Genomic DNA, 11,119 nt, shown 5'->3' on the forward strand with positions numbered 1-11,119 from the left:
ACAAAAACAACTTCGTTAAATAAATGGTTAAGCCTGGATTGATCCCCTGCATATTCAAAAAGCGCCTTGCCATGAGCGGTTGCAAATGGAGTACTAGAGTCGTCACCATTCTTGAACCATTTGCTGAGTGAGTGCCATGGATCCATCATAGTTGGATCTAGGTCCATCTGTACAAAGGAGACTAAACTCAAAGGCTCGTCTTTGTGAGGAGACTGAATTCGGAGTAAGTAAAAACCCCTTCTTCTTGTTCTTCGTTGCTCTTGGTTTGAATAAAGAAACCCATATGGATTAGAACACGCATGAGACGGTAAACACACTGGCTTTTAGAGTTGTTGTTGATGGGGAGGGCATCCACTAAGTGGAGAGGGTCATGGTTTCGGCCATGAGTGGATGATATCTGGTATTCCAAGTTGAACTGCACATTTGAGTGACATGGAGTTGATGAAGTTGAATGTATGGTTCCATATATGTGCCTGAGCAGCGAGTACTTCTCTAGTTTTGTCTTGTGGTAATGCCATATTTGTGAGATTTTCTTTTAGATGCTTAGGGTTGTGATAATGGTTGAAGTACATATATATATATATATATAAAAGAATGAGAGGACCCATCATAATTAAATGATATACTAATACTGAGCAGTGCCTACTTCATCGTAGTATAGCCTACCGACCCGATCAACTGGACTTGCGTATAATTATAAAGTTCTCCATAAGTTTAGAATTTGGCTCCTCTCCGTTAGCTAAACCCTCCAGTTTGTCCAGTAGGCTATTAAATTCACTGCACATGTCCTCTTAAAAAATTTATGATCAAGATTTATTTGATTAACCCAACGACTTTAACCGTGGTTATAAGTTCTCTCTGTTGCCTTTTTCACTGCCAAACAAGAACCCCTTTCCCATCCTCCCAAATCTCTCAAAGAAGAGAAAACAAAAGCAATGTCGGAGGCACATACAGTTATGAAATTTTACTGATTGAAGAAAAAAAAAAAAAAATGGCACTATGTTTTTCACAAAAAATTATGTGTCGGAACTTCACGTGGTGATGTTGTCATCACCCTGCTTCTCCCATGGGAAAATTGATTCTACGTCTTCTTTGAAACTAAAAAATAGTGTTGCTCTACTTCAAACTAAACACAGAAAAAGGTACCATTAGTTGGTTGCTCAAAGATTGTAGATTAATGCGATTTGTACCAATAGTTTTCCGTAGTTATATCTCAATCGAAGTGCTACTCAAACAAATTTTCAATCTATTTTCTAAATCGAAGAACCTTAAGAAAATAAATCAAACTCAGTAGAAAAGATATGGTATACTACTATTTAGAAATAAGCTTGAATTCAGCAACCATTGTTGATTAGCAACTTCAACAATTAATATCACCAAAACACTCGAAATCTTCATCTTAGCATAGGAACCCGCTTGTTTTGATTTGGTAGGTGCTAGATTTTCTTACAGATTTGGGATGAAGGGGAATACCTTGTTGTTTGAGAGGAAAGAGAGAATTTTACCTGGGTTAAAATGATTTGGTTAACCAAAATAAATCTGGACCATAAATATTTCAAGAGGACACATGTAGTAAATCCACTAGCCAACTGGAGGAACTGGAGGGGAGCAAATCCGTAAGTTTATATGTTTTAGTATGAATTAAACAAATAACTGAACCTATATATTATCTTAATGCATGCAATATCTTTATCTAAGAAATTCTCCCCGTGATACATGATAATTATCACCTTTTTACTAATCTATCAACAATACATTCATGTATATATATTTTCAAATTTAGCCAAATTTTAATAATTGAAAATATAATTACTCTTAGAAACTTCAACTTAAAATACGAAAGTCAATATGAAACCTAAATGATGATATATTCCATTTATTTTTAAAATTTCGATAAAATACAATCTCAAAGGCAGGAAGACATACGATCTTATGATATTAGATTGTCAACATGAAATAACAAAGAGATTAAGACCTCATTTGTTTGCATTAAATTTTAATCACTCAGATCTTGGTCATTAATAATTGGCGGGCTTTTATGATTGTATTTGTCAACTCTTCTCCAGGCTTTTATGAGTTTGGTTTGATCAATTCTTGGTCAAATATTGAAGATGACTCTTTTACAAATAAGAAAATAAGAAGACAAGATCTAAAATTATATGAAAAAAAGTGTTGAATTAAATTTGGTAAAAGAATAATTTAAGTATATGATCGCCAATGAAACAAAGGTAGGTGAATAATATTTTAAAGGAGATTGGGGAAATTTTTTATCCCTATAAAATTTGAAATTGAATAATTTTGTCATCCAGTGGTATAAATATACATTACAGTTGTCGTTAGGAAATATTTCCTTGATCTTATGGTGCTCCAACCTTGGCAACGAATTTAAGTCATAATCAGAAGTTGAGGAGTAAATTTGGAGCTATTTTCTCGAACAATTTGGATATATACGTCTCATCCACCTATTATACGTTGGAGTTCCTAATTGCAAGAGCAAACACGATATAATTTGCTAACAACACAGATAACATATAATAATTGAATAATTTCAAATAGTACATAAGTAAATTCGGACTTTTTTCCTTTTTTAAAAATCTTGACTCCTTTTTTATACTCATGGTCCTTTCATTTCCTTCCTTCTCAATCCTCACATTCCCTTGGGCATTTGAAAGAAAGACTTCAAAGTTGTCAACTGGATATTTCGGTGAAAATGTGTACTCATAAATAGTGATATAAGTTTCTATAAATGGATATTATTACTTCCTCCGTCTCATATTAGTCGTCCACATTACTATAAATATTCGTCCCAAAATACTTGTTCACTTACAAAATCAAGATAGAATTAATTAAGTTTTTTCTACTTTGTCCTTAACATTAATTGTTTTTTTAAGTAACCAATATTGATTAGAGTGCAATTAATTGGAAAGAGACAAGGGTAGTGTAGTAAAAATACACTTTTATTTATGAGTTCTTAAATGACGTGTAAAAGGAAAAGTGGACAAGTAATATAAGACGGAGGGAGTATAATTTAACTGTCTACTCTACAGCTTCCTAAAATAAAGTATGTAGCTCATTGGATTTTGGGGCGCATTTATTTCAAAACCAAACCTAATACTGTAGAGTGGTTAGGAACGTTTGGAGGTGGCCCAGTATTAAACTGAATCCATATTTCAAAAAACAGCTTTCTTTAAATTTTCAAATGCATTTTTAAAAAATTTAGTGAACCTCAGTGTATAATGGTTATCTGCATCGGGTGTTTGCACCGAATTTATGTAAAATTACTATAGATAAGTGATTTAAAAAATTAAAATTGCATATCAATTAACTATGGTTAAGTGCTAATAGTTTGTGCAAATACATATCATTAATCCATTCATTTGATGTAAACACCAAGTACGGATAAATTCTTACTATTATCCATCGAAAACTTGAATCTCGATATATTTTTTACAGCGACAATATGTGCTTGAAATTGAAACATTATTTTGCCATTTTAACTAACAGCATTATAATATAGGTTAATTACTTCAACAAGTTGCGTATAAGCCTGTCCAAACCACACTTGAATTCACCTACTATTACTTAGGAGTATCAATAGTACGGTTCGGGCGGTTATTTTATAAAATTTATGTCATACCAATTTTTCTTTATTTTGTATAACTAAAATTAGACTTTTCGAAACCGTCCCATCATCTCGATTTTTCTTCGGTATCGGTACGGTTTGGTTAATAGTCTGTATTTTATAAAAAAACGTCATATAAAAGTCCCAAGTAGAAGTTGTACATGATACCATGCATACTTGTATAACACTTTGACAAAAATTGTCTAGACATTTTATTGTTTAAAAAGTAAAGAATCAAGAAAACATGAATCACAATAAAAATAGAGATCCATCTCACTATTTTATATTAGTGTAAGATAATATTAAATAAAGACAAAAAATTTAGATCACACGAGCTGAAAGTAATCAATCAAGATGAGACACAAGAACTAAATCTAATAAGATTTGGTATCCAATAAAAAAATTTAAATCATACGAGAGGAAGATATCTAATACCTTGTAGCTTGCTACTCAAGATCGTTGGAATATCTTGTAATTAATTAATTTAGGGGTTACCACTCGAGGTGCTAGAACTAATTAGTTTCAATAGGGGTAATATAACATGTTTCGGAGTTGGGACTTTAGTGTTAATTACCTGTTGGCGACTTGTAGTCATTTCCATCACCCCGGGCACAAGACGAAAAATTTAATATTTTATTAATTTTAAACTTAATATATAAAATGTATATTTTATTAATTTTAAACTTAATATATAAAATGTATTTACACATATAAATGTATCCAGTATGTTTGTAAATAAAAAAACCTACTCAATTTTTTGTTAGGGTTAGAAATTTATATAAAAACCGTCGGTTTTATTAAAAAATTCTAATAATTGGTTCGGTTCGTTTCGGTCGGTTAAGTCGTTTTTTACAAAACCATTGACACCCCTGCTATTACTTATCTTTTACAATTTTATTTCATTGCATGTCGTGGATTTTGATTAAATTGCCAAATAATCAAGAATACGTTGTACAATCTGCAAATTAGTTTTTCATTATAGTTTCGATTCATTGCTTACATACTCGGACAATAGCATTACCGTTTGTACCTTTGGATTATCATTAATTTTGAGAAAATTATTTTTAACAACATTCATGTGAATATAAACACATTTGAGATTTTTTTTTTGTTTCGAAAATCAGAACCTGTTTCTAAAAACAATTAAAGTTTGCAACTTAGAAACTTTTCTAACCCTAAGAAGCCTTTTTGTACAAAAAGCAAACTAAAACCAAAATCAGGCTGCCATCACAGAAAAGAATCCATAAATCATATCAAGGTAGCAGGTGTTCGAATAAGCTTATAAGCTGGTGGTCATATTAATTTAAATGCAATTTTTGTCTCATTTATGTATTTTATAAATACTAAAAGTTTCTATAAGCTAAAATCAGTCAAAGATCATAAGTTGGTCAGTCCTTTTCATTATATATAAGGACTTGAGACTTGACCAAGTATTCTTTCTATTCCATCCCTGATATCTTTTCTAATTCTCAAAACACTCTTCCGGATTCCTAACTCCCTCACTCCATTTTCATTGTTCGTTCTTCTCTTTGAACATATACATTTTAATCTATATAATTTTGTAAATAACTTTGACATATTAGTAATTTTATGGCAGAATACCTAAAGGCCCCTCTAAACTTGACGCGTTTCAGATTTCTCTCAAACATACTTGGTCCACCCCCCCCCCCCCCCCCCGGTACTAGAGGATTTTTTTCCATAATCGTTACCACTTTAAAAGGAAAAAGGAAAAGAGGAAAAATTAAATGGTACGTAGTTGTATTTTTAATGGAGGAATAGAGAAGATTTATGGAAGAATCGGAGATAAGGAAATAGCCCTTGGAATGGCTAAATATAAAAGGAAATGGTATTTAGATATTTTGACATATCGCATTAACATGATGTGGAACATCATTTGAAATCACTTGGATTTAAAAAAAGCCAAGTAGAAAGGGGTATTAGGACCATTGTTTTAGGGGGTAACGATTATAAAGAAGGCTAAGTACAAGGGGTAATTTGGATTTAACACCAGGTATAGTTTAAGGGGAATTTGAATAAAATGTGCCAAGTTTAGAGGGGTCTCCAGATATTTGTTTATCAGTATTTTTATGAAACACATCAAGTATTTATTATCAATTTTAACAATTCTACCCAAACACATAATTATTTGCTTATATATAAAATCATTTTTGGTACCAAAAATATTTTTCCAGTACTTAATTCTTATCAGTTATTTCAACAAGCTAATTAACCAAAGGGATTCTTATTAATCCCTACATTTATACTACAACAACAACAATATATATCCACTGTAATACAACAAGTGGGATCAATCCCTATATTTAAGTTGAAACATATTTTTCTAGATAATTAACAGTAGAGTAGAAAACGTCTAGATGGTCCTCATTGGCTTCGAAAACTTCAAAATTGTGAATTATCATTCAAACTTTCAAGACCAAACAAAAAAACCATTCAAACTTTGACATCGTTGATCACTTAACTACTTATCTCTTAAAAAAAAAAATGAATCCAAAATGACTATAGTCTTTCTATTGCTTATAAGCATGTGCCTTTAGAAATATGGGCTCTGGAAAGGTAATCCTGTAATTGGCTGAAGATAATTTTCAAAAATGTTATAGATATGATCTTTTATCATATAAATCGATTAATTATGAAAATAAAAGTGACTCCTTTATTTCTAGTTCTTACTGTAGGTCCCACAGAAAATTTTGTGTTGCTTCATAATTTTGCCTTTTGATAATTTGTGTTTACTGCACCTATCACTGATCTCCTGCATCAAACATCACACAGAAATCCCTAAAACTTGCATTGCATATTCGAGTGACATTGAGGTGTTCTTGAATATGTACATTGTTCGTTCCCATAATTGTTTGACTTTATTTAGTGTTATCTTTCTAATTCAAAGTAATTAAGAAAAACATAAACCAGAACAATACGTTAGTTGCAACAAAATAAATTTTCGAGCCCACAAATTTCACTGCTTGTCAATAAGAATTTTAATCCCCTCATTGTTGCTAAAGGTTTTGAATTAATTCCTCTCAGCATAGAACGGAGAACTTTAAGTTACAGAACTTCGGTAAACACAAAAAATTGAGCAAATCGCACTCAGTGGTGGACCCAAAATTTAAAGGTCCTGGGTGCTCACTTTAAAATCAACAAAAAGTATATTGCTTAGAGTAGGATTCAAACTTGGCTCCTCCATGGTTTAGCCTAAAGCCTGCAGCCTCTTAACCAGAGCACCAAGATCTTTTATTGTTTTGGGTGCTATTTATTATTTTATACCATAATTTCAATATTTTCTATATGTCTACATAGAGTATCCGCCACGGTTAAGGGTGCTCGAGCACCAAAAATCATTACATGGGTCCGCCCCTGATCGCACTTGACAGAAGCAGAAGCGCGCCGAAGCCAAGTGGCAACGGTGCGAGGGCTTGCCAACTTCCCGGCTCTTTAAGCTAGAGTAGAAGTGTTTTTCTATTTATACTCAATAACTTTCTTTCCTTCTTCCTATGTGTGACAAAATGCCCTTCATTTCCCATTCATTAGACAACCCAAAGTTCATGGGATCAATCCATTCACGCACACAAAAAAATTCCTTGCATGGTTATCTCTAGTAACAATTTGAAATGTTTTCTAAAAATAATTGCTCGGCTATATATTCAGATAGATTTTTCAAAAGAACAGTTCCTTTTAAAGATTCACTTGTTGCAGAAAACTTCGCTTGAGTTGCAAAGTTAAAGTGCCTGTTCGGAGTTTTAAATATTTTCATTAAAGTAGTGGGGTGTGGGCCGGGGGGGGGGGGGTTGCTAATGTTTTTACTCTGTCCTGTTAAGTGTATATCATGATTGAGTTAAGGTTTGATTTGTGATATCACAATTGGATTTTACTATGTATGCCTAAAATAATTGAAAACTATTTTTTTTTTTTTATCGATCGAGTCGGTCGATTTTTTGTCAAATTTTCGGTAGTTTATTTATAAAAAAACCCGTCTAAGTCCATCCGTTAGTTTCACAAAAATTGAGCTTGAACAGTATAAATAAATAAAAAACGAAAGCCTTACACTAAGCACCAATGATCTGGTGGTACACTAGTATCCTACCACAGTAAAGACGGGGGTTTGATCCACAGATAGAGCATTTTTATAATTGTGTAATTAAAAAAGCGACTTCTAGATACTAGATTTAAGGGATAAACCTCAATAATAGATCTTAATCCCAATATAGGAATAATCTTATTGCCACTAAAATTAGCATCAGAGAAGAGTTTCGCCCAATCTTGTTGATTTCTTTCTTTTCCAGAAACATGAACCATCATGAGCACGTCTTAGAAAAGTTGAGTTTCATATAACTTAGGGTCTCCTTTCTGTAGATTATGATCCATCAGTACTATGTCAATGATTATTACCTTTCCTCCATTCTCCTTACATGGAATTGCTTCTTTACATTTCTTCAATATTTTGATACACTCTTCATCGCTCCAATCATGTAATATCCACCGTGTGCCATTCATGAAGCATAAAACCGTAATACAAGTACGTCCATTATTATTGAAAGAAATTCAGTAACTATATGATGTCCGGCCTAAAATGCATATATTTAGTCATTATTTGTCTCATATTTTAGTACTTTTATCTTTTGAATATTAATTCTAGTGATTGTGCTTATGTTCGTGTAATTTGATGATTAGGTGAGTTTTGAGATGTTTGGAGCCAAACCGGAGTCAAATGAGCAAGGAAACCATCAAAAATGAGTCGGCGCGGCGACCAACCATCACCGTGGGATCACATTTGACATAAGGGTGTCAAGTGGGCCGGGGGCGGCCCCGAGCCGGCCGAACCCGCCCACCACTGCCGGCCCAAGCCCACTAATATGTGTAAGGGGCCGGGCTAGGTGGGGTTTTATTAGGGGGGCCGGGACAAGGTGGGACCGACCCACCAGCCCGGCCCACCATCAGCCCGGGTGGTGGCCCACCCCGGCCCAGCCCAGCCCACTTCAAATTAAAAAAAAAAAAAAAAGATAAGTATTACATTTATTACTAATAATAAGTATTTTAAAAATATTGTATCCCAATAAAATAGCTGTAGTTATAATTGTGGGATTCTTAAAATTTTGGAAGCAAATATATGAAATATTTATTAATTATTCAAACCATAGTTAGAATCTTACTTTAGTTAATTAAAACTTAACCATTAATTTTAACTCATGTAATGTGTCTCTTATTCAAGTAAGAACTTGGGAAAAATGGAGACAATAAAAATGAAGAGGAGTCGAATCCGTTAATATTTAATTGCTACTAAATGAAAACTAATTAGCTCTCTTCAAAAAATAAAAAAAAAAAAAAAATTAATGATCGAGCCCAAAGAATTAAAGTGGCAGGAACCCTTTGTGAGTTTGTCCTTTTCCAACGGTTGAAAGGTCAACAATAGTTAGCTCTTCCTTTGTTTTTTTTTCAATTAAGGGGCGGTGGGCCCCACAAAATTAATAAAGACATAAAGTGGGCACAAACAACCGTTGCCAACGGTTGTTTTTTTGGCAATTCAATTATTGGACCAAAAAAGGTCCCTCACCTTTAAGTTTAAAAAATTACAATTTAACCCTATTTTTCACCTATAAATACCTTATACATTTCATCATTTTTTACTACAATCCTCTCATTTTATCTCACTTTCCCTCTTAATTTTCAGCAATTTCTATAATTTTAGTATTCTACTTTAATTGTTTTTGCAAACTTGCAATTTACAAGATCAAGCGGAAGGCTTCAAGTATTCAATTTATCAATTTACGATCACGTTGTTATTTCGTTATCTCGAGAATTTGGTACCTTCGTTCCATCTCTTACTTTTTTATTTAGTACTTTAATTCTTGCATTTTAATTTTAATTTTCGTTATTTTAATTTGCATAATGGATCAACTAAAAAGTCTCGGTAAAGCTTTATGTCGGTGGTAGTAGTAGCGGTAAGAAAAAATCCGATAGTGGTAGTGGTAGGGGTAGTACTAGCGCTAGAAATTATACTCGTGTTCCGCAAGCACCACCTAGTGAAATAGGCGACATAGGTGTGGGTGCACATGATATGAATTATATAGAATTACAAGAAACGTACGGTATAGAAGATGAGAATGAAGTTGAGATACAAGTAGACGATGATGATAATGACAATAATACACCCACTAGTCCTGCTAATGATATTGCTCAATCTCGAACTCATGCTCAGGGTCGTCCTCCACCACTTTGAAGGAGCCCCAAAAAAAACTAGCGCCCGGAAAAAAACTAGCTTAGTGTGGAATTATTTTGCCAGATTAGAAAATAATCCGGTTATGTTGCATGTAAAATTTGTGAGACACCTTATAAGCATAGCACCGGGGGTAGTAAAGGGGGGACGGGTCAATTGACTAGACATTTGGATAACAATCACCCAAATTGGAAAAAGAAGAGATAGCGAGAAGCTCGGAGGTGCCAGGAAAGATTAACCCAAACAAGACTGAACCTAAAGATAGGTAAATTAAGTGGATCATATAATAAAATGAAGGACGTGAAAAATTAGCGAAAATGATAGCCGTGGGTTGTTTGCCTTTCACCTTTTGCTTCTTCGATGCTTTTATTCATTATATACAAAAAATTTATAATCCTATGTTTAGCGGTATTCCTAGAACTACTTGTAGATCTGATATTTTTAGACTTCATGGACAATATCTGTTTTATCTACGTTATTTATTGACATATCTCCCTTGTAGAGTTTCTCTCACCTCGGATCTTGGTCGTGCTGTTAATAGAAATTATTATTTAACGTTACTTGTTGTCATTGGATAGATGATAATTTTAATATGCAAAAACGTATTTTAGCTTTTCAATATGACGAAGACCGTAGACATCTTGCACAATTCATATCGATCTTGTATTGTCATTGCAAAATATTATGGTCTTACAAGCAAAGTTTTATGTATGGCCTTTGATAATGCTTCTAACAACACATCTGCTATCGACAGTTTAAAATCTGAGTTGTCTCCACCTTTACCTGAAATATTTCATGTCCGGTGTGCTTGTCATATTTACAATTTAATTATTCAAGATGGTCTTTCTTTCTTTGAGCCTGTGATTGAGAAAATTAGACACGCATTTGGTTTTATTCAAGGAAATAATAATAGGAAGCGACTTGCTCGAATTTAAAAATAAATGCGAGCAAAATAATCTTAGACCAAGATTTATGCTGAAGAAATAGACACTAGGTGGAATTCTACTTATGATTTCTTAAAAACTTGTGTTGAATATAAAGTTCCTATATTCGCAACTTTTAACCAATTTGCTACCGGATATCCCGAGTTAATGTTAAGTGATTTTGATTGGATCAAAATTAAGGATGTTGTAGATTTTTTAGAAAAATTTTATTTTGCTACTCGGAATTTTCGAGTGCTTATTATCCTCTTTTCGTTTGTAACATTTTAGCTTATTTAGCTGATATCTCTTATTTGCTTAAAGAATATAAGTTTAAAGAAGGTTACA

Source organism: Lycium ferocissimum, chromosome 5 (genome assembly GCF_029784015.1).
Source record: "Lycium ferocissimum isolate CSIRO_LF1 chromosome 5, AGI_CSIRO_Lferr_CH_V1, whole genome shotgun sequence".
Taxonomy (NCBI): Eukaryota; Viridiplantae; Streptophyta; class Magnoliopsida; order Solanales; family Solanaceae; genus Lycium; species Lycium ferocissimum.